We start from the raw sequence: 24,503 nt of genomic DNA, 5'->3' as shown, positions 1-24,503 counted from the left end.
GATCCAGAACCTGAACCTAAAAGAAGAAAAAGTAGGCCTGAATCATCATGTCAACTTAGGACCAGATGTCCTTAACATGACTCCCAAAGCACAAAAAATACAAGCAGGAACCAATAAATATTTTTCTCAGCAAAGGAAACAACAATGTGACGAGAGAGCCTAGAGAGTGGGAGAAAATCATTAGCACACACTCCAGATAGAGCACTAACTTCCAGAATCGATACATAACTCAAAAATGTTTACACCAAGAATACAAAGAACGCAATGAATAAATGGGCAAAGGAAATGAGCAGACACTTCACAGAATATCTGCAAGCAATCAACAGATATATGAAAAAATGTTCAACATCTCTAGTAACAACAGAAATGCAAAACAAAACCACCCTAATATTTCATCTCACCACAATTTGAATGTCTATTATCAAGATTACAAAAAACAATAGATGTTGGTGAGGATGTGGGGAGAAAGGCACACTCATACATTGCTGGTGGGCTTGCAAAATAGTGCAGCCACTCTGGAAAGCAGTGTGGAGATTCCTTAGGAAACTTGGAATGGAACCACCATTTGACCCAGCTATCCCACTCCTTGGCCTACACAAATTACTCAAAATCAGCATACTACAGTGATGAAACCACATCAATGTTTACAGAAGCTCAATTCACAATAGTTAGATTGTGGAATCAACCTAGATGTCCTTCAATAGATGAATGAATAAAGAACTTGTGGCATATTACCACAATGAAATATTATTCAGACATAAAGAAGAATAAAATGGCATTTGAAAGTAAATGGATGGAGTTGCAAAATATCATGCTATGTGAGATAAGCCAATCCCAAAAAACAAAAGGCCAAATGTTTCTATAATAAGTGGATGATGATACATAATGGGAAATAGGAGTGAGGTAAGAATAGAGGAAGGATGGATTGTATAGAGGAAAATGAAAGGTGAGTTGGAGGTTAGGTGAAGGAAAAATAACAGAGACAAATGTCATTACCCTATGGACATGTATGATTACACAAATACTGTGACTCTACTTGGTGTACAGAAAAACAATATTTATACCCAATTTGTGTACAATGAATCAAAATATATATAACTGTATTATACAATTTTAAAAAATATTTCAAGAATTAAAATTGTTATCATCTCTACATTTTATCATAAACTAGGTATGGTACACAAACATTACATAGTGGAGGATTAAATCAATTTTATGATATATCCAGAAGTTCACATTTCTGCTCTCACAGCTCACCCGAAAATCCATGTTGTCAAACATGTATTTCAAAATTATTTCAAACATGTATTTTCAAAATTATTCAGCTTTCTATTGCTATGATAAATTAACCCAAGAACAACTTAGGGAAAGACATCCCCAGTGACCAAACTCCAAGTGGGCCCAACCTCCTAAAATCTCCACCACTTCCCAACAGACCGACCAATAGGGAACCAAGTACCCAACACATGAATCTTTGGGGACATTGCACATGCAATCAATAACATTTTCATAAAAGGAAATGTCACAAGTAAAATGTAGCTCACACATGAGTCCTTCAAAATTGCAGCTTAACATCTTAAAACCTGGCCTTGATTAAGCAAACTGCTTGTCTCCATGTTCCAAAGTGAAATGTGCACTGTAAAATATCAAGCAATGAATCAAAATTAAGTTGGCAAAATTATATAAATAGGTTTAAATTGTTTAAATTGTTGAAATTTTTCTTCCAATATTTTTTTTAAAATTCATTGTCAGCACAAGCAGTGGCACTCATCCATAATCCGAGCAGTTTGAGAGGCTAAGACAGGAGAATTGCAAGTTCAAAGTCAGTCTCAGCAACCCAGTGAGGTCCTAAGCATCTTAGAGGGAACCTGTCTCAAAACAAATAAAAATTATGGAAAGGGCTGTGGATGAGGTTCAGTGGTTAAGAATACCTGTGTTCAATCCCTTCTACAAAAAAAAAAAAAAAAAAAAAAAAAAGTTAATTGTCACTAGGTACCCAAATAGATAAAGTAATCCATTTAAGTTTTAACAGCACAATGGGGGGACTATAGTTCTATTAAAATAGCCTATAATTCCTGTCATACATTTTATAAAGTAGACCAGACCCCACTCTCAGCAGAGTCCCCATATACCAGCAAGTAGAGGATGTGGGCCTCTTGTTCATCAACCCTGATGTCCAGAAACTGCTGGAGATGCTAATCACCAAAAGAGCAGAACTAAAAATGTGGATGGAAAATGCTAAGACTGTATCTTCTTTCAACTCAATGGCCCCAGACCACTACCTGGATTCTCTTATGAAAATGCTGAAGGTACTGGGTGGCAAAAGAGACACCATAGCAAAATCCTTCTGGAAAAAAAGGGAAACCAGAGTAATTTCATGATTCTCAGCACTTCTCTTACCACAAAGTCTTAGAGGACTAACTTCAGGCAGCTGTTCTGGGGCCTGCCCTCTCTACACACTGAGTCCCTGGTGATTACTGCCTGGGCTTCTAACAGGTCTTTCCCTGTATGATCTAAACCTGTTACATTTAACAATGTCTCTGACCCTTCACCAGTTCAATCTCAGGCTGAAGAATCTCCACAGATTTCACAGGACCAGCACTTATCCAACTGTGTGGCCTAATCCCAAATCTTAACACAAACATTGCCTCCATCTGTGGCTCAGGTCCAGAAAAAAACCCACCTTACATCCTCTCTCCAAAACCTACCACTTTCTTCTCCACCCCAGACTAGGACCCATAGAACACTTTCCTGTAAATCCCAGGAGGAGGTATAGCCTCTCATCCCAACTGAAAATCAGTGTGTGAAATGGCCCCTGCAAAAAAAAAAAAAAAAAAAAAAAAACAGAAACACAGGAAGGTTTTACCCTCTTCACTTCAAAAGTATCAGGAAGCAAAGAGCCAATCCACTCTCAACTATTGTCAGGACAGTTATGTCTCCCTGACTCCCAAGTCTGCCCCCAACCTTCTTGGGCATTCTTACAGCACCAAGATCCAGAAGCAAACAGAGAAACACAGCCAAGACAGATTCATACCTGATAAATACCAGGCAGGCTCTCCCTGCTGATTTCCAGCATCCCAGAACTTCACACAGCCTCAGGGCAAATTCCCAAGTTAGTGCTGTGGGAAGATAAGCTTGGCTCTTCCTGGTTCCCCAGCCTGCTGAACTTGCTTGTGAAAGCAGAAAAGGTGTGCAAAAGGTGATGTCCACATGCTCTGAAAGATCACCTAATGGCCCAGAGAAAGACAAAGAGAGGGACCCAAAGTATCTACACTGGAATTCAAGAAGTTCCTCAGTAAAGATTCTGAAGATGAAAAGGAGGATGTTGAAAGTGACTTGATGAATCCCAGAAGTGTGACTCAGGAAGTGACATATCTATGGGCTCAAGAAAAAAAAAAAAAAAAAAAAAAAAAAAAAAAAAACTCTGGGAAAAAATGCTGCAACACCCTCTAAGCAGAAAGTTGGTACACATCAATTATGGCATTACCCTTGTGTATGTGCATGCATCCTGGCTCTTTGAGACTTCTCCCCAAGTTACCACTGGCACAGAACTTGCATTGAGAGACCTCACTTAAACTTGTGCAGAGGCACCATAGAGTGACCCACCCCGACAAGTTACCAAGTAGCAGTATAGTGAACTCTCAGGAGGATCTTACAGAGTAACTCCCACAGGACCTCATATTGCCCTACAGACCCAGAGTACCTCCCACAGAGATTGTATAGGTTTTTCACACAGTTCTTAAATAGACAACTCACCCAGAGACAACACAAAAAGACCTCCCCCTATGGCAGAGATGTGACAAATCATTCACAGGGAACTCCTACATTCACAGAGAACTCCTCCTCCAAGACATACAAAGGCCTCCTTCTTCTACAGGGACCTCCTCCTACATACACAACCCACAAAGACAGTACATAAAGATATCTCACCACAACAGAGACCGAAGGTTCTTGCAGGAAATCCTTAAATCTACCTTCACAGAGACCTTACACAGGTTTAAGAGATCCCACACACAGACACTTCCAAGAATTCACAAAGAATCCACACACATAAAGACCATTCACAGAGACATACCACAGAGATTCCATACCCATTCCTCTTTCCAAGTGCATCTAAAACCAGTCAGTTACAAGAAAAAGAGGGACACCACAGCCCTGTCCTGCCCCCTAAACCCTGAGACACTGTCAACATGGCCTTCCAAATGGTGTTCTCTGCTTGGAAAAAGACCTCAGGAACTTATTTTGCAATTCCACTGCCTCTCAACAAAAGAAGTGCAGATTCCAAACAAAGACCAGCAAAATTACTTCCACTACAGGTTACACTACTCCTAGCTCTGACCCACTGTTTAGAGAATCAGTAGTTCAAACATCAGTAAATGCTGTCAACCTTCAGTGACAGAAATATTCTTATTTTTCCAGCATCAGTTATTGATAAATCAAATGCATCAATGTCACATTTTCTTTACTGGAAAAAAGAACGGAATTCAAGATGGTTCTCCACTTTGGAACCACAATGAAGAAATGTAGCAAATGGAATCTAGGCAGGAAATATTCCAGCAAAGAGGTATCTGCACTCACATCCACTTCCCAGGGGCCTATCCAACTACAGATGTCCAACTAGCACAGTATTCACCACATGGAAGATAGTATCGAGTTGGAGAATCTGCTTTATTTTCAAATGAAACTAGCCAAGAATCATGGGAGGATTTTATGCAAATTAGATTTCTGGCAATATTCTCATATTAGCCTCTTTAAAGACTTTATTTAATCCTTTATAGTTATAATGTTTTCTTTTAAAAAATGTGGTAAAACCCTCAAATGATATGATACACTTCTAAAACATAAAAGCCCTAATGTTCAGTTAAGATAGCTTGAACTGATGGACTAAGTAAAAGATTTCATTTTGAAAAGAATTCTAAGAGGTGTACATTTCCTAAGACTCAGACAGTCAAGCTCTGTTATATATTCATTAAAGAGCAAAAAAGGACACATTGCTTCAAAGGGTTTAGAATCCCTCAAAATATATCACTAATCCAGAAAGCTTGATGAAAATACTTGTAAGGAATATTTCAAAATCTGAATTGAGAAAAATGTACATTTAATTCATATTTATATTAGAATAATCCATAGTGAAAATCTCAAAGGATGCAATTGGTGGGACTACATATTTCTTATCACTCATAAGAAATCCATGATGATACATGGATGGCAGAAGACATCAGGGAGGAGATAAAAAAATTCTTAGAGGTAAAGGACAACACTGATGCAACATATCAAAATTTCTGGAACACTATGAAAGCAGAACTAAGAGGAAAATTCACTGCATTGAGCTCATTCAAAAATATAATAAAAAGTAAACAAATAAATGACCTAGCATTATAACTTAAGTGCTAGAAAGAGAAGAACAAATCAATACACAAAGAGAAGACAAGAAATAATTACAATCAGACCAAAAACCAGTGAAATTGAAACAAACAATTGAAAAATTGACTAAACAATCAGTTCTTTCAAAAAATTAACAAAATTGATATAATTGCAGCCTTAACAACAAAGAGGAGAGAAAAAAATTCACATTACTAACATTTGTCATAAAGAAGAAAATATCACAACAGATACTATTGAAATACAAAACATAATTAGAAGCAACTTTGAAAATCTATACTCCAACAAAATAGTAAAAACCAAAGACATAAACACATTTCTAGAGATATTTGAACAACCCCAACTAAATCAGGGGGACAGACACAATTTAAAGAATTCAATTTCCAGCAACAAAATAGAAGAAGACATAAGAAACCTAGCAACAAAGAAATGCTTGGAACCAGAAGGATTCTCAAACAAGATCTACAAGACTTCAAAGAAGAACTACTTCCAGTACACCTCAAAGTATTCCATGAAACAAGAAATTGAGGGAACTCTTCTAAACTCATTCTATGAAGTGATTATCACCCTGATACTAAAACCACTAAAGACTCATCAAGGAAAGAAAACTTCAGACCCAATAGCCCTGATGAACACACATGAAAAATTCTTAACAATATTCTGGCAAATCGCATACAAAAACATATTAAAAACACAGTGCACAACAAAAACCTGGGTTTCTTCCTGGGGATACAAGGTTTGTTTAACATCTGAAAATCAATAAATGTAAATTATCACATCAATAGATAAGTTGAGAATCATATGATCATCTCAATAGATGCCAAAGAAAGCATTAAATAAAATACAGCAAACCTTCATGCTCAAAACACAAGAAAAAATACAGATACTAGGAAAGTAACTCAACATTGTAAGTTGATCTATGCTAAGCCCACAGCCAACGTCATAAGAAATGGAGAAAAATTGAAAGCATTCTCTCTAAAGACTGGAAAACAACAGTGATGTGCTCTTTCACCACTTCTATTCAACACTGTCCAGGAAACTCGAGCCACAGCAATTAGACACACCAAAGAAGTTAAAAGGATTTTAAGGGAAAAGAAGAACTCAAACTATCAATATTTGTCCATGACATGATTCTTTATTTAGAGGATCCAAAAAATGCCACCAGAAAGCTTCTGGAATTCATAATGAATATAGCAAAGTTGAAGGATATAAAATCAACAATCATAAGCCTAATGCATTTCCATTCATACGTGATGAATTCTCTGAAAGAGAAAAAATAAAATAACATACTTAAGAGTCGAACTAACAAAAGAGGTGAAAGACCTCTACAATGAAAACTACAAAACACTAAAGAAAGATATTAAAGAAAACATTAGAAGATGGAAACATCTTCCATGTTCTTGGATAGTCAGAATTAATATTGTCTAAATAGACATACTACCTTATGTAAACCTTACAAACATTTCAGCACTTTTACACATACCAAGAAATAGATAACCAAACAGGAAGATATTGGAGAAAATAATAAAAATACATCTCTTTTTTTAATTTTCTCACATCAAAATATGTTGCTGCAAATAATTTGTTTTGTTTTGTGTCACAGTACTTGAGATTTAATCCAGGGCCTACTACAAGCAAGAGCTCTACCACTGACCTACACCCCAAGACCATTTTTTATTTCATGTTGAGATAGGGTCTTGATAAGTTGCTGAGGTTGGCTTTCAACTTGAAGTCATCTCCCTCAGAACCTTGAGTAGCTGGAATAGAGGTTTGTTCCACTGTGTTCAACTTGAAATGACTTTTTAAATCCACATGACTCTCTACGTGACATTCACATCTGTTGCAAACTTGGTTTTGAAACAGACTTTTATTTGAAACAGGTTTCACACTCACTTCATTGAATCAGGCACTCAAGAACACAATGTGAGTGGAAGAATATGTCATGCCATCTTCAATTCCTGTTCATTGACTAGAACACTGTTGATAACTTCAAGCACTTTTATTTCTAATGAACTTCTACAGAAGAAAGTCCTCCGAGATTCCCCCAACACAGGTACACTTTCAGTTCTTCTCACCACATTAACAGTGACACATCACACTCCAGACAGTCCCAATGGCTTTCCCCTGTGTTTTCTAAGGTCAGTAACATTCATAACCATGCTACTGTAACACAATCAACTGAAATTATTTCAGGAGCCAATGTGGATTGCTGCATTTTATGAACAGGTGTGGGTGTCTGTGGATACTCAGTTTTGCTAGAGTGTTTGTACCTAGACTGAGCTTTCATATCCAGAACACTCCATCTCTCCATAAACGTGTGGCCCATGCTTCTCACACCCATGGTACCACAGGTACACAAACCACACAGGTGAAACTAACATGCAGAAAGATATAAAATAATGCTATGCCAGCCACAGTGAATGGGGATAGAAAATGCTAAGCTATCCTCTAGGAAACATGGCTGGCACAGCACTGAAGTCCTAAAGAGTTTTGTGTATTAGCTTTTCTCACCCTCATCACTCTCATTGTCTACAGCTCTTCTTTCCCCACTTGTCCAGTACTTGAAATTGCGGTCACCTGCTCCCTAATGTTGTCACAATCTCTACCATTTTTGCCAACAACCACTTGACCAGACAGACATCTATCAGCTCAGGGATCCTCCAAAAAATTGCAAGCAAGACCTTGCCACCACACTTTTAGATTCCTGGCAAAATCTGTTGCTATGAACACTTTACATACCTCTGTCCAACATCAAGATAAACTTCACAAGGTGCATGAATTTCTTTTTTACACTGTGGTCCATGGAGTGAGAGAAACTTTCCACATTCCAGGTCTATGACATAAGCAAGTCACTCAGAATCTTCCAACAGCACTTCCTAAAATGGGAATTGATATTAATGATGTTGTACTGAAGGAGAAATGAGTTAAAATATTAGAACACTGCATAATTTCTATGGGATTATCTTGATTTTATCATTTTTATTTTTTACTGATAATTGTCAACTTAACATTTATTCGCTACATAAAACTAAACACAATTGTCGAATATTTTTTCCAGAACCAACCAACTAATTTTCTAGGACAAAAGCTATACTAGGGACTTACAATTCTGAGAAGCAAATGAATATTCTTTCAAGTCATTTTTCAGTTTTCTTTTTTGAACATATTTAGTGGATTTCTACTAATTTACTTTGGTGTCAAAGAAGTGTTTCTAATCCCAATTACTGCTGCTTTCATGATTAACAAGCTGCACTCATGCAGTTCTTCAAACTGACTCTGTTCTCTCCACACTGCCTGTGCACATCTGCTACTTACTGCTGTGTCTCCATCCCTTGGATGAAATTCAGGGTCCCTAGAGTTTACTTGCTTATATTCAAATAAGGAAAAATCCACTGGTTCTCTCCAGACACAAAATGAGGTCTCTTTACAGGAATTACAATCCAAGGTTAACAGTCATAAAAGGACACTGCATTGAAATACAAAGTTTCTCTCAGGAACAGCCAGGCTTGATGGAATCCTGCACAGCCCAGCCAGCAAGCAGCAAGTAGAGTTCTCCATTGGCATTTGATAATCTACCTCCTCCAACAGACAGGCCTAGTGATCGTGTCTTCTGACAACTTCAATTCCAGCAACTACACCAGGAGTAAAGAGTGAGAAATTATCACTTCATAGATGCTGCTCTTCCCTGAGCCCACAATGATGGTGTCTGGACTGCACATGTGTTCAGAGGGGACTCCTTCAAGGACATTCCCCATGGTTTCCAGGACATCTTTCCTCTCCTGTAAGTCTCCTGGCTGGTCCTCAGTTTTCCCCTCAACCCCATCATCAGGTAGAACTCTTCATGTCACCACCTCTTTCCCAACCTCAGGGCTCTCAACCCGTAATCTACCTCTGGACCCTGTGGTGGGAATGCTATTATTCCCAAGTCAGCCTCCTCTGTGTTACAGGGGACTTTAGCTCACTTTACTCCTACAAGGCTCAAAGATGTTCAGAAAACTCTCTGAATTGCCCCAAATGTCAAAAGGAACAGAGGCAGGTTCTCACAGTTGGTTCCTGGATTGGAACTGTTTTAACAAAAACTGAGAACACTTGATTTAGAAAAGCTTGTGTAAAGAAAAAGAAAGAATAAAAACTGTTTTAGCACCGGGTGGTACTTGGGACCAAAGACGGTTAACCGCCTCACCTCCATAGATTAAACTCAGGATCAGAGAAGAGGAAGTGCCATCTGGAAACCATCCGATTGGCTGTAGTCAGCACATTTGACCATATGCGCATGGTCAGATGACTCAGTCCTCAGCAGGAGATTGCCTGAACCTGCCCTGTTGTGATTGGCTGAGAATTAGTTGCTGGCTTACAGGCAAATTCCTACAGTTAAGATAGACTACACCTGATTTGCATAGCAAGATTGGTTACAGTTCACCATATATGGGGGCCACTTTGGGACAAACTTTATCACCCAAGTATGAGAACGTTTAAGCCAAATATATTTCAGTTTAACAATTATCACCATTTTATTCATATTCATAAATTTTTGAGGGAGTGATCAAAACCATGAATATGGACAGTGACAATGTCATTCACAATTGTCAAAACGAATCTGCTTGATTTCAATACAGACTTCACAATTTCACAATGTCAATTTAGATGAGACAGGAATAGTGGTGCATGCCTATGATCCTAGTCAGTCAGGAAATGGAGGCAGAAGTATCCCAAGTTCCAGGCCAACCTCAGCAATGTGGAGACCCTAGTAAAAATAAAAGGAGTGGAAATGTGGCTCAGTGGTAAAGCACCCTGGGTTCAATCTGTGGTACTGCCACCCACTCTCCAAAGAAAAGAAGTTAGATGTCTTGTAGGTTTTATGCCTATGATGAGAAGTCCATGGGATATGCCAGGACAGCACTGCATGACTGTTTCAACTGACTACAAGATACAGTGTCCTGGGCAGCCTGCAGAAGGTCAAACATTCGTCTCATTACAAGGAAATGTGACACAGCATATTCATGCTTAGCACAGGGATTGGAATTCTGAAATCATCATGTAAAATCCAGCCATTTATATCACAGAATTATGTTCTAATTCTGTAATATACCCGTGATATAAAATGAAAAAAAAGTAAAATCGAACTTGTATTTTTAAAATCTCATTATTTGCTCAATTTTTCTCTTTTGATATATCACTTTTAGCTTTTAATTCACTAAAAAACAGAAAATAAATGACACAGATATTAATGTGAGAAAATAATTGTTTTCGCCAAAACGTATTATGGAGTAACTTACCAAAAATGCTTCAGAATTTTCAGACTGTGGAATATTTCCACACATTTACCAGTTGAACATCCCTAATTCAAAAAGGTAAAAGTTAAAAAGCTCCAAAATCTAAAAGGTTTTGAGCACTGCTCTGATGTTCACAAAATATCAGATTTGGGATCATTTTCTATTTTGGTTATCAGACTGGGGATGCTTCACCTGTATGTAAATTATGGCATATGAACCCTTCATAAATTTTGTCTTAATTCTTGTGGACTTGATTTCCTAGGAGCTCCTGGCTCTGTTTGCCTCTCTAGTTCACAAAATAAAATGAGAATTGTCCAATAGGATGCAATATATGATATTGTTAGCAAATCAAAAACTCCGTACTTGGATCCTAGAGGAATATGTGCAGGTGGAAATCCAATGAAGGGCATAAAAATAGGAGGAGAAGGGACACAGCTGACACTGGGGTCATCTACTCACAGTAGTTTTAAAAGGCAGTAAGAGCAAACTTGAGGGGCAAGGTGACCCCAGTGTACAGCAGCTCCCCCAGAAGGTGGTTCTCAGTGGTGGCAGGTGGCAGAAAACACATATGACTAACATTGTCTCTGTACCCTACTGACATTTGGAATGCAGCCACAGATTTCAGCTTTATCAAAGTGTTTTCATTTGGGTATAGGTGAAGGAGTGGGATAGCTGGTTCAAATGGTGGTTCCATTCTAAGCTTTCTGAGGAATCTCCACACTGATTTCCAGAGTGGTCGCACCAAATTGCAACCCCACCAGCAATGTATGAGTGTACCTTCTTCCCCACACCTTCATCAACAACTATTGTTGCTTTTATTCTTGATAATCGCCATTGTAATTGGGGTGAGATGTGAGATGGAATCTTAGGGTAGTGTGTGTGTATATATATATATATATATATATATATATATATATATATATACACACAATGGAATATTACTCAGCCATAAATAATAATAAAATTATGGCATTTGCAGGCAACTGGATGAAATTGGAGAATATCATGCTAAGTGAGATATGTCAATCTCAAAAAACCAAAGGACAAATGATCTCACTGATAAGCGGATGATGACACATAATGGGGAGTGGGAGGGGGCAAGAATGGTGGAGGGAGGGACTGTATACAGAGAAAAGAGGGGTGAGGGGGGAAGGAAAAACTAACAGAATGAATCAAACTACATTACCCTATAAATGTATGATTACACAAATGGTATGCCTTTACTCCATGTACAAACAGAGAATCAACATGTATCCCATTTGTTTACAATAAAAACAAATTTTAAAATGGTGCTGTCCTTTTTCTTTCCAGGGAGGGACATTTCACACAATCCCACCCCATGTGAAGCAGTAGCTTCTTTTTGTGTCCCACTCTGTCATCAAACACACCCAAGGGCATCTGCAGAGGATTGGCACCTCCCTTGGTGTGGGTGACACAATCTCCTAAAGGGCAGGAGGAGTCCCTGCACATTTCTCATTGGTATGAGGGACCTTTTATGTTAAGGGGTTAGAGCAAGCTTCTGCGAGTGCTCTCGGGTATCCAGACTCTAGAAATGTGCTCTATTTCTCTTTGTTCATTAATATAGTTCACAAGGACATATAGTATAGAAAGGCTGCTTTAGTATCTCCCTGAGTCAAGATTTATTTTATTATTTTTTGGAGATGCCAGATGTCCTATATTTATTTTTATTCTAATTAGTATCACATAATAATTGTAGAAAGAAATGGAACTCACTGAAATATTTCCACACATGTATACATGGCCCTCACACCACCTCCCCCAGCACCTTTTCTAATGCCTAGCAATTTCTCTTCTACTTTCAAGTCATTCTTTTTAAGCTTCCATATTTGAGAGAGAACATGCACCACTTGTCTTCTTCTCTTTCTGTGTCATTTCATTTAATGCAATATCCCCAGTACCATGCACTTTCCTGTGAGTAACAGGACTTCATCCTTCTTTATGGTCCAATACTAATCTGGCATATATAGATATACATATATATGTATATATCTGTATATATATTATATATATGTATATATGCATGTATACACACATGTATATATATATGTATATGTTTATATATAAAAAATATGAGTACAAGTAAAGATTAAAAATATATACATATGCATGTAAAATATGCATATATACATATATACACATAAAGTGCATAAGCATACATAGACATAGACCTATATATGTCTGTATGTATACATACACACATGCACACCCACCCACATATCTGTATACATATGTTCTTTCTTGATTCCCCTCCTGATGGACACTGGGTTGATTCTTTACCTCGCCTATTATGAACAGTGCCACAATCACCATAGGAATGCAGACATAGAGGCAGGCTTAATTTCCCTCAGATAAACACTTAGATGTGGGACAGCTGGGTCATAACAAACTTCTATTTTCAGGTTTTGAAAACACTCCACCTGTTTCCAAAGTGGATATAGTAAATTACATTTCCACAGTTTTTGTGTTCCATTTTATTCATATCTTACTATTCATTAATTTTGATATTATAGCTATTCTAAGCTGAATAAAATAGAATCTCATAATTTCAAATTGTGTTTTCCTGATTGTTAACCATTGGGCATGCTTTTCATGTGTTTATTGGTCATTTGTATTTCTTCAAAAAAGCGTCATTTCAGATGATTTTCCCTTTTTTTTTTTTGGTTGATGTGTTTTATGTTAAGTGGTTTTGAGTTTTGTCAGATGTATAGCTGGCAAAGCTTTTCTCTCTCTGATGATCATATCTTCACTTTGTTGATTGCTACCTTTGCTGTACAGAAGTTTGTTGGTTGCTTGATGAAATACCATTTGTCAATTTTTTTTTTCTTTTGTTGCCTATGCCTTTGGGGTTCTAACCAGGAAAGTAACAAGTATGTAAAAAATCTTAAACATTTCCATAATATTTCTTCTGGCAGTTTCAGAGTTTTAGGTCCTACATTAAAGTCTTTGATGGCTTATAAGTTGGTTTTTTTGGTACTGATGAGAAACAGGAGTCAAACTTCAATCTTCTGCATGTGATCATTCATTTTTTTTCAAATACACTGTGTTGAACAGGATGTCATTTCTCCAAGATACGTTTTTGGCACCTTTGTTGAGAAGCAAGTGACTATAAATGCACACATTTATTTCTGTTTTGCCTATTCTGTTTCATGGGTCTGTTTGTCTACTAAACCCAATGCCAGGATTCAGGTCACTATGCCTCTTGTAACATCTTCCAATACCTCCTTTCTACAGCAAGATGCCTTGCTCCTGACAGGATTATAAATCTGTATTTCAGACATCTTGTCAGTGATGTCTGAATTCTCATGGGTGTAATTAGTTAACCCTTGTATGTACGAGTGTATTGGCAGGTGAAGTGCTGTGCAAGAAGCAAGACTCAAGGAACCACCACATCCTCCTTGCTACCTGTCCCTCCATTGTGATACTAGCACCTTAGGACAGCAGGTACTTGGCAGGTACCTTCTGAAGACACAAGCCCACTCTGTGAGAGTTACTTGGCTTTAACTAGGCAAGGTCATTAGCAGGTTACCATATGGGGCACCCATAGCTAGGAGGAGAGATCATCATAGGCTGAGAGAGGATGATTGACAGACAGCCTACCCACAGCCCTTCTGTGTGGGAGACATCTATTTCCTGGGGACCCTCAGGATCCAAAAGGACCAGGTCTTCAATTTCTATGTGAACTAGAACTATGTGAACTAGGCAAGGTCATTAGCAGGTTATTATATTGGGTACCCATAGGAAGGACTCATCACCATAGGCTGTGTGGGAGATATCTATTTCCTGGGGACCCCCAGGATCCACAAGGACCGGGTCTTCAACTTCTATGTGAAGAATCAAGTCCACTCATCTTCTCAAACTCACTTGACTCATGTCCCAGCAACACGCTGACCTGCTCCCTCCAAATATCCTGTCCAATCAGAGTTGGGAAAATGAGGAAATGAGGAAGTGAGAAAATGAGGAAATTGGGGAAATGAGTCTTTCAGGACCCCAGAGTCACTAAAAAACTGAGATCTAATCATAAGTATAGTTACATCTTCCTTCACCAAGCAGAGTAAATTGAAAACAATCTAAGCAGCACTAACAAAGAACATACATGCATATTATATGCAAATGGCAGGAAATCAAAGGGTGGGGAACTTATCTTTAAAAGTCCACTACAGAATGGTGATTTTCATGGATATGGATCTAGGAGTGTCCCCCCACCCAAGGTACATGTGTTAGGTGATGCAGAAATATTCACAAGAGAAAGAATGGATTATGAGATCTGCAAACTTATATGCAGACTACTCCTTTATGTGAATTAATAATTGGAAAGGACCATAGTCTCTAACTGCAGACAGGTAGGTGTGGCTGGAGAAATTAGGTCACTGGAGGTGTGCCTATTGAAAATATAATGTAACATTAGAAAACATTGTGTTTGGCACTGGGTGTGTGTGGGTTTGTGTGGGGGTGTCTCTCTCTCTCTCTTTCTCTATCTCTCTCTCTATCTCTGTCTCTCAATCTCTCTCTCTCTCCTGTCTCCCTTTCTCTGCTTTTATTTGAAATTTTATGTACCATGGATTTAACCAAGCTGTGCTTAACCACTGAACTACAACCTCAGCACTTTTATGTATGTTTTGAGACAGGATCTTGATAAGCTACTTAGGGACCTGCTAAGTGTCTGAGGCTGGCTTTAAACTTGAAATCCTTCTACCCTACTGCCTCAGCCTCTGGAGCCATTGGGATTACAGGTGTATGCCACCATGCCTGTCTCTCTATGATATTTATCAGCCATGAACTGAGCAGCTTTCCTCTTCTATGCCCACGCAATGATGTATATCTCACCTGGGCCCAGCATGGAGATGGTAGAACCCCAAATAATCTTTCTTCTGCTAAGTTATTCTTGTCACATATTTCACTCACAGAGACAAAATGGTGATTAATATAGGGATGATACTTAATATTGTATTGTATATTTTTAAATTGCTAAAAAGTAGAGTTTGAAATTTTTCACACCAAAGAAATAAGTTTGTGAAGCAATGGATAGCAAACACAAATGGATCTGACATAATTGTATCACAATATTATATTTGGCCTATTAAGTCCTATAAATATGTGTGATTATGTGTCAAGTAAAAATTACTAAAGGGGTTGTGGCTATAGCTCAGTGGTAGAACAATCACTTGCCTACTAAGTGTGAAGCACTGGGTTTGATGCTCAGCACTGCATTAAAAATATAAAGGTATTTTAAAAATCACAAAATCCATGAGCCTCTAGGAAATATATGACAGAAAAAATATATAAATGATGATCAGAAATTCATAAGGTGGCATCAATACTGATTTCTTAGACATTACAAAGATAGTCAAGGGACACCACAAAGAACTCAATATTCTTAAATTCAAGAAACTGCATGAAATAAATTGATTCCATGCAAAACAAATATGCTAGATGTAACTCAAAAAGAAATTATCCATCTGAATAGAAATCTAACTTATCAGACACTGACCCACTAAGGCCATTACATCAGTTCAAGATAGGTTCATAATCTCTTCAGAACACAAAAGCCAAAGAACTACATTCTAACACATGTGTAAGATTACAAGACAACTACAGACTTAAATCTGTCATAAATGTAGAAAAGAAATGCAATGAAGTATTAGTAAACATAACCCGGAAACAGACACACATAACTTTAGTCAGTTGGTGTATAGTAAAGGAGCAGAGCCAACACAGCAGCACAGGGCAGAGATCTTTCCAGCAAGTGGTGCTCATGACCTGGACATCCCCATCAGAAAGGCTATCTACACACATGCAAAGAGAGACTCAGAGAGAAAGGAGGGAAAAGGGGGAAGAAAAACTCTTGGATAACAAGGGCTAGAAACTTAACAAATTTGACAGAAAACTCAGACCTCCAGATTCAATATTTCCCCTTTGTAAAATCAAAACAAACAGCCAGTCCTATATATATTATAGGATGCATATTTGATATGCACATCACACATGAATAACTGGATGTCTGGGCAGGTGTGTGTGTATACAGAAAATCCCCAAAATTTCATCAGCAAATTTGAAGAACAATCACTGAAGTTGAAGAAAATATATATGAGAAACATTCAAAAATTTCCTTGAAGGTTTTTTGTTCATTTTCTGTACCTGTTCTTCTGGATTTGGAAGAATCGTATATTTACTTTAGGTGTTTGTTGTGTTGTTCAAGACCCTCTACATAAAGATAATAAAATTAATGAGAAAACCATCATGAAGAAATTTTATTTAAAATGCACAAAACTAAGTAAGTAAAGAACAGGTTTCTGTTCTATGTCTGTGTTGATTCAACGAAAGAAAATATTGATTGAGAAAGCTGAAACAGCAGAGAGAGGAGAACATGAAAGTAATAATCCCTACAAAATAACAACTACAGAAACAACCTAATATCAAAACAACGTACTACTGAGGAAACTAAGAAGAGATCTAACAGGAAGTTGATCATGTCTGGATGCTAGGCAAAAACAACAGGAAATTATTTAAGGCCTCCTGGGGCAGGGCAAGCAGGTAGAGTTGGAAGTAGGGATCTTGAAGGCCCAGGAGGGTGAAGGACATGCTGGACTGGAGGGTGGGGCAGGGGTGTGCTGCAGCCTCTTCTTCTTGACCCTCCCCTCCTCTCAGGATCCCATTGTGATGAGACAGCACAGCCCTGTGTTACATGCCTGGATCCTACTCCCCATTGCTGAAGAGACCTCTCAGGACTCATTTTTCCAAAATGGACAGTGCCATTCAGATGATGGAGAATCCTCTCTTTCCTCTGAATAGCGTTAGTGCCTCATGGCTGAACCCCAGCTTCACCACCTGGGCAATGGATATGATCCTTGGCTTTGTGTGTGGACTGGGGCTCTTTCTCCTCCTGTTACCCTGCCTCCAGGGTGATCCATTTTTCCCAACACCAAGGAAAAAGAAATTCCAAAGTAAGAAACTGTCAGGCGACACTCACCAGTAAAACAGGTTCTCTATTGTCTACACTTCTTTCCACTTTTCCAAAATAACTAGAGACACTTCAAAAAACAGAAATCTCAGGACACAACAGAGCATCATTCTGGGACAGTTGGGGCAGGGCAAGGAGGTGGTCTGCACTAGTTCTTCTCTTTCTGAAGCTCCCAGACTATCCAAGTGGTGAGCTGCATGATCAAGAGAAAAACACACATTGTGATTCAGTTTCAGAGGTCTGGATTCCTGAGAGAGTTGGGAACCTGTGAAGAAAAACAGGTTTAAGGACTGGTCCATTAGTCACCTTCTCCTGGAAGGAGTCTCAGAAAAAAGTCTTTCCTCTGTGCTTGACTGATGTGAGGGCTGTGCAGAGCCCTGAGGCCCTCCATCACAGGCTGGAGGCACCTCTGGCCTCAGGGAGCACAATCTTGCCTGGCAGCCTAGAAGAGCCTATAGAAATGAGTCTGATTCTGAGTGGACAAGCAGTGACTGAGGACATCCATGGTGCAGTTTAGAGAGAAAATTCCCTTTTTATGTTTTCCAAAGGAAAAAAAATTGCCACTTTAAAAACATTCTTAAAGTGGTCCTCATTAGCTAACGATCCACACTTAAGCTGTTCAGAAACATGGGATGTCTACAACTGGTGTAGGAGAGTAGAGGGTTAATGGGGCACCAGCCTCTTTTCCTTTCTTGTTGGTCTGCATCCAAAGGTGAAGAAGGGACAGAGCAAGAAAGGGAAGAAGAGTGGCATTCTGAAAGGTAAGGAGCTGCACTCCCAGCCCAGAGGTGACTTCTTGTCCCCTGACCCAAGAGAATGAAGAACATTCCAGAGAATCTCAGTAGCAGAGACAAGAGAGTGAATATTCAGGAAGGAAATCATCATCCTATAGATACTTCTCAGGTTCTGTGCTCACAATGAAGCTGTGGTGGGCCAGGGATAGGTGATGTCCAGTAGGACAGTGTGGGCCATCATGGAGCCATGCTGTCTGGATTTGGAAGTGGGACTTCCTGGTCAAAGTGTGGATAAGTTCTCACTTTCCTAAGATCCATTCATCTTTGAGATGGTCCAATTGTTCTCCCCACAGTGTGATTATGAGTACAGTGGGGCTAGTGGAGGTGGAAGGAAATGACAAAGTGCAACAGTTCTGTGTGCCTTCCTATCCCTATCACCTGTCATGTGGCCTTGAACACTGGTGCTTGCTCTCCAGAGACTACTTTCACACAATCTGCCCCATATGGACATTCTACTCACCCTTCCTATCCACAATAACCCAGTCACCATTTTCATGTTACAGGGATTGTTGGAGGGAAGTGGAAGGACTGAAGTTCTGGTCTCCCTTCTACAGAGGTAAGTAACATTCCACTTCTTCCTGTATCCTTCCAGCTGCTGTCTATGATATGATCCTAAAACACAAAGTTCTCATGGGGCAGGATCTCACTAAAGCTCTGGGGTATGAAAGAGTAAGGGCTTTGTAAACATGGAATATGTGGCAGCAAGGGGCTATAAACCTCAGGTGCCTGCCCCTTCCCATGTGCACAACCTCCTGGCCCCATCTGCTCCAGCTACAACCTGTGCATCTTATCGCTTGCAGCCACCTAGGGAAGCTTCATGAAGACAGCAAATTTCACCATGTCTTACAAGGAGAAGACCCAGATGAAAAGTGCAAACCAGAGTCAGATGCAGTCCACCCATCATGAACACTGCCTGTGCACGATGCTCTAACCACTGCTTTCTTCCCCAAGCCTTCCCTGTCTTTTGTGAACAAGCACCCTCTGCTTCTGGCTTCCACCTCCTCACCAAAATTAATGTCTCCCTCCTTGTCTGAGGGGTTGTACTCATACCTGAGTGCATCTCAGTCACCACAGTCTGTGATTCCTTTGGAACAACACTCACCTCAATCACATGGACTTTCTTCTCCCACATCTCATCCTCCGGAACCCATGGCCTGCCCCACACCTCTGCCAAGCCCCAGCCTGACTTTTCATTGTGACTCAAGGACACCCTCAAGGGGAACCACCCCACAGAGCTCCTCATTTCCGAACTGCTTATTCCCTGCTTCTGTACCAGTGCCATCTCCTGTTCCACTGCCTTCTGTCAAATTACCTACTCCTGTCCCATTCCCATCTCTGGACTCATTACCTTCTCCTCTACCATTTCTTGCAAACAACCACTTGGCCCGACAGACATCTATCAGGAATCCTGCTGAAACTTTGCAAGCAAGACCACCCCACCACCCTTTTATATTCCTGCAATAATCTGTTGCTAGGAACACTTTACATACCTATGTCCAACATCAAGAAAAACTTCAAGAGGTGTATGAATTTCTTTTGTACACTGTGGTCCCAGGAGTGAGAGAAACTTTCCATATTCCAAGTATATGACTTGGCAAGCCACTGTATCTGCAAACATCACTTCCTAAAATGAGAATGAATGTTAATAATGTTGTAGTGAATAGAATAGAAGATACAATATTCAAACACTGCATAATTCCTATTGGATGATTTTGATATTATCATTGTTTTTATTTTTACTGTATGATTGCCAACTTAATTTTTACTTGCTAAATAAAAGTACAAACAATTGTGATATAGTGTTTCCAGATTTAACCTATTAATTTTCTAGCAAAAAAAGCTAATGCTTAATACATACTAGAAAATTACACTTCTGAGAAGCAAATGAATATACTTTCACATAATTTTTCAATTCACTTTTTTGAATATGATATTTAGCAGGTTTTTACTAATTTACTTTGGTGTTAAAGAACTGTTTTCACTAATCCCAGTCACTGCTGTTTTGACTGTGAACAAGCTGCACTCATGGAGTTCTTCCAACTGACTATGCAACTAAATATGCGCACCAGCTCCTTGGTGCTGGTGTCTCCAGTAATTGGGTGAAATCTAGGGTCCCCACGGCTTACCTGTTTATGTTCAAATAAGGAAAAATCCATGGTTCTCTCCAGAGACAAAATGAAGTCTCGTTACAGTAATTACACTGCCACTCCCAGGTTAATAGTCAATAGAGGGCACTGCATTCAAACTATGCATTTGCTCTCAGGAACAGCCAGGCTTACTGAAATCCTGCAGAGTCAGGCCAGCAAGCAGCAGGTAGACTTCTTCATTGGCATTTCATACAGCTACCTCTCCTGGCACACAAGTCTAGTGGTCATGTCTTCTGACCACTTCAAGTCCAGCAGCTACCCTGGGAGTGAAAAAGAAAGAAAATATTACTTGATGGGTGCTGCTCTTCCCTAAGCCCACAAGGATGCTGTCTGGACAGGACATGCATTCACAGGGGACGTTTCATGGGCATCCCTGCATTTTCCAGGGCCTTACTCCTGTAGGTCTCTGGGCTGGTCTTCACAGTTTTCCCCTTGACACCCTCACCGTATACTACTCTTGCTGTCACAATCTCTCTCCCAATCTCAGTGCTCTCAAGCTGTGGTCTAACTTTTGACCCTGTGGTGGAAAAACAGTTATTCCCAAGTCAGCCTCTTCTGTTTTACTGGAAATTTCAGCTCAATCTACTCCTAGATGGCTCAAAAATGGTCAGAAAAAAAGTCTCTGAATTCCTCCATATGCCACAAGGAACAAATTGGTAGCTTCTCATGGTGGTTCCTACATTGGAACTGTTTTTAGAAAAACTGAGAACAACTTGATTTAGAAAAAGTTGTGTAAAAAAAAGAAAAAAAAAAAAAGATTCTGGCACCAGGGGGCACTTGGGACCAAAGACGGTTTAACTGCATTACCTCTGCACATTACACAAACCATCAGAGAAAAGGAATGGCCATCTGGAAAGAATCTGATTAGCTGCAGTCTGACCAAAAGCCAGTGGTCAGGTCAGTCAACAGCACGTGATTGTCTGAAGCTGCATTGCTATGAATGGCTGAGAGTTAGTTGCTTAGTTACAAGCAAATTTCTACAGTTAAGATAGGTTAGAGCATATCTGAATATTAAGCTAGGTTATAGTTCACCATATATCGTGGCCACATAGGGACAAACATTATCACCCAAATACAAAGACCAGTTTAAGACAAACTTATTTTAGTCAATGATTAGCCCCATTTTAGTCACATTTTTAAATCTCCAGAGAGTGATCAAAACCATGAACATAGACAGTGACACTATCATCTACAATCGTCAAAATGGATCTCTTTGATTTCAATACAGATTTCACAATTTCACAATGTTAAATTAGATGAGCTGGGCATACTGGCACTTACCCATAATTCTAACCAGTCAGGAAGTTGAGACAGGAGGATCACAAGTTGCAGGCCAGCCTCAGCAACTTAGAGACCAGAATCAACTTCAGGAGACCCTAATAAAATAAAAATAAAAATAAAATAAAAAATAAAAAGGACTGGAGATGTGGTTCAGTGATAAAGCACTCCTGGGTTTACTCTCTAGTATGGCTCCCTCTTCCTCTCCAACAAAGGAAGATTTTCTGCCTACTATGGCAGTGAGAAGTAGAGGGGTGAAAATGAAGATTTCAGGCACATATCACATAACTTGGTGTTGAAAATGGAATGGAATATAAAAGTGCAAAGCACTTAAAGGTGCATTCCAGTCACTCAATAAGTACTCAATACTGAGAAAACACTTCATATAGAAATAAAGCCCTCTCAGATAACTTTCCTGGGATGTAGTTACTCTGGGACATTGAAGGGGAACTCAAAATAGACCCTTTTGAGTCTCCACTGTCAGCACAGACAGAAGACTCCTAACTGCCAAGCCATAATGTTGTGATGTGTCTGTTCCCATGAACGGCCCGGGCTTGTCCACCTGGGCTCCCTTCAGCCACATTGGACCCAATTCCTGAATGGGGTCTGAAGTGTTCTCACACAAGAGGCCTTGGGCATCCTTACATGCCCCAATTCTAATGTGGGGACATTACTGGCATGTTTCTGGCTCAAAAGATGAGTGAGTTCCCTGTTATAGCTGTTCCCTGTTACTTACAGACTTTGTTAGAGGGAGGCACTGGGGGCCTCTTGTATTTTGGACATGAGCTGTCCTGATCACTTTTCCAACCCTGTGACAAGTACCTGAGATCATCAGCTTCAATGGAGCAGAGATCTATTTTGGCTCATCATTTCAGATCTATGGTCGTTTGCCACTCTTGCATCTGTACCTGTGGCAAGGCAAAATATCTGGCAGAGCCTGTGTGGCAGAGGAAACTGCTCACCTCATGGCACCTGGAAAGCAAAGAGAAAGAGAGCCCGAAATGTACAGGGGTCCTAGTAGCCATTTAGGGGCACATCCCAAATGAACTAAATTCCATCAACTAGGCCCCAAATTCCAAAACATTCCACTACCTCCCAATAGTGGGAACCAGAGGTTTAATAGGTAAGCCTTTGGCGACATTAAAGGTCAATACCAGAATATCTACCCTTGTCCCAAAAAGCTCATGTCTGTCTCAGGAAAAATAAATGCATTCAGTCCATCTCCATGAGTCCACAAACCTCCACAGTGCCTGCATTTCTCAATAGTCCTCCAAAGTCTCCTCTGAGACTCAAGGGAACACAGTGATACTGAACCCTGAATTAAAAGGTTTTTTTCCTCCACTCTTTCTTCTTTTGTATTCATGAGCATAACTTTCTTTCCTCCCCACACCCTCATCCCTCTCTTAATGACTAATCACAGAGTTAGTTAAATGCTATCCCTTGGACTGGACACTCCCCCTTTCTCTTAATGACTAACCTCAGAGTTAGTTAAAATGATATCCTTTGGACTGGGCACTCCCCCTTTCTAGGTCACAGGAAATGTCCAAATTCAAAGGCATTGGCAGAAGTGTAGAGAAGAGACAGACTAGTGTGGAAACCAGATGCACACACCTTCAGAATCTAGCAAGCATCTAAACAATCACGTAAACTTAGATTCAAAAGTCTGGCATGGCTCAGTGTCCACTGGACCCAGATAAGACCCACACTATCCCAACTCCTGAAAAAGCACATCTGTCAAGAATAGTGAACTACCCCCTTGTGCCCACCAGTCCAAAACTGAGAGAACAATCCCTCATAACATAGTATATACACGTTCACTCGGCAGCACTAAGCATGATGAAAGCAGCAGCTACCCATTCATGTTGAATTACTGCAAAATGAACTCTTTTCTTCTCCCACCTCTCTACTCGTCAGGTACTGGCTGACTCAGGTGAAAGTAAAGTACCACAATCAAACCTTTTGTGGTTATGTCAGCTATAATCCTAATACTCAAAAAGAAAGTAAATATATTTCCAAGATACAATGGCACAAGGGGAAACATAACTAGCCCAAAATGGAAGAACAGGAAACTAACAAGGAAAAAATAGCAAGTAGGGCAAACATTTGGTCTAGTGCTCCAAGTGGGAAACCAGGGCATGTGATGTTGTGATATGGATACCCAAGAGCTTGGAAAAGTTTTCCCCTCCAGCCTTGTCTCCTGCATAGCCACTCCCCAGAGCTGGGTGTGCTCACTGCTTGTGAATTCCCTTGGCAGTCATTTCATTAGCCTGGCATTACTAACTTAGGTCTCCACTATAACACTGGCTCCACTCTCAGAGTTTGATAAATCACTCTTTCTGGAGCTAAAGACTTAGACTCTAACTGTGACATACCCTTCCCGGACACAGCCTTTCCTCAGAATTATCAGTGAAAGCCCAGAATTCTTAAAATATATCCATTCCACAATACCCAAAGACACAGTTGAACCTCAAACACACAATGAACCTTTCTCAACTGCCAGAGTACACAGGCCAAGAGCCCCACGAATTCAAGACACACTCAGCCACCTACAACCTAGACTTCTCAAATGAATGAGATGAACCATAATTATACACTAGGACCACACAATCTACTAACATCACCAATATCTTCAAGAATTATGTGCCACAAT

General features: G+C 39.7%; 1 long non-coding RNA gene across 1 annotated transcript; it reads right to left on the bottom strand.

The window, feature by feature from the left end:
• Positions 1–9,857: 9,857 nt before the first annotated feature.
• LOC306642733 lies at positions 9,858–23,244 on the bottom strand. The gene is made up of 4 exons (XR_013758636.1): positions 23,020–23,244; positions 22,676–22,825; positions 20,555–20,835; positions 9,858–10,126 (listed from the first exon to the last, which is right to left on the bottom strand). It is a non-coding gene; the product is annotated as an uncharacterized lncRNA (long non-coding RNA).
• Positions 23,245–24,503: the final 1,259 nt, after the last annotated feature.

The sequence above is a fragment of the Sciurus vulgaris genome (genome assembly GCF_902686455.1).
Source record: "Sciurus vulgaris genome assembly, chromosome: 13".
Lineage (NCBI taxonomy): Eukaryota > Metazoa > Chordata > Mammalia > Rodentia > Sciuridae > Sciurus > Sciurus vulgaris.
Note: the sequence above shows the minus strand (reverse complement) of the source record. Positions and strands in the feature narration are given on the sequence as shown.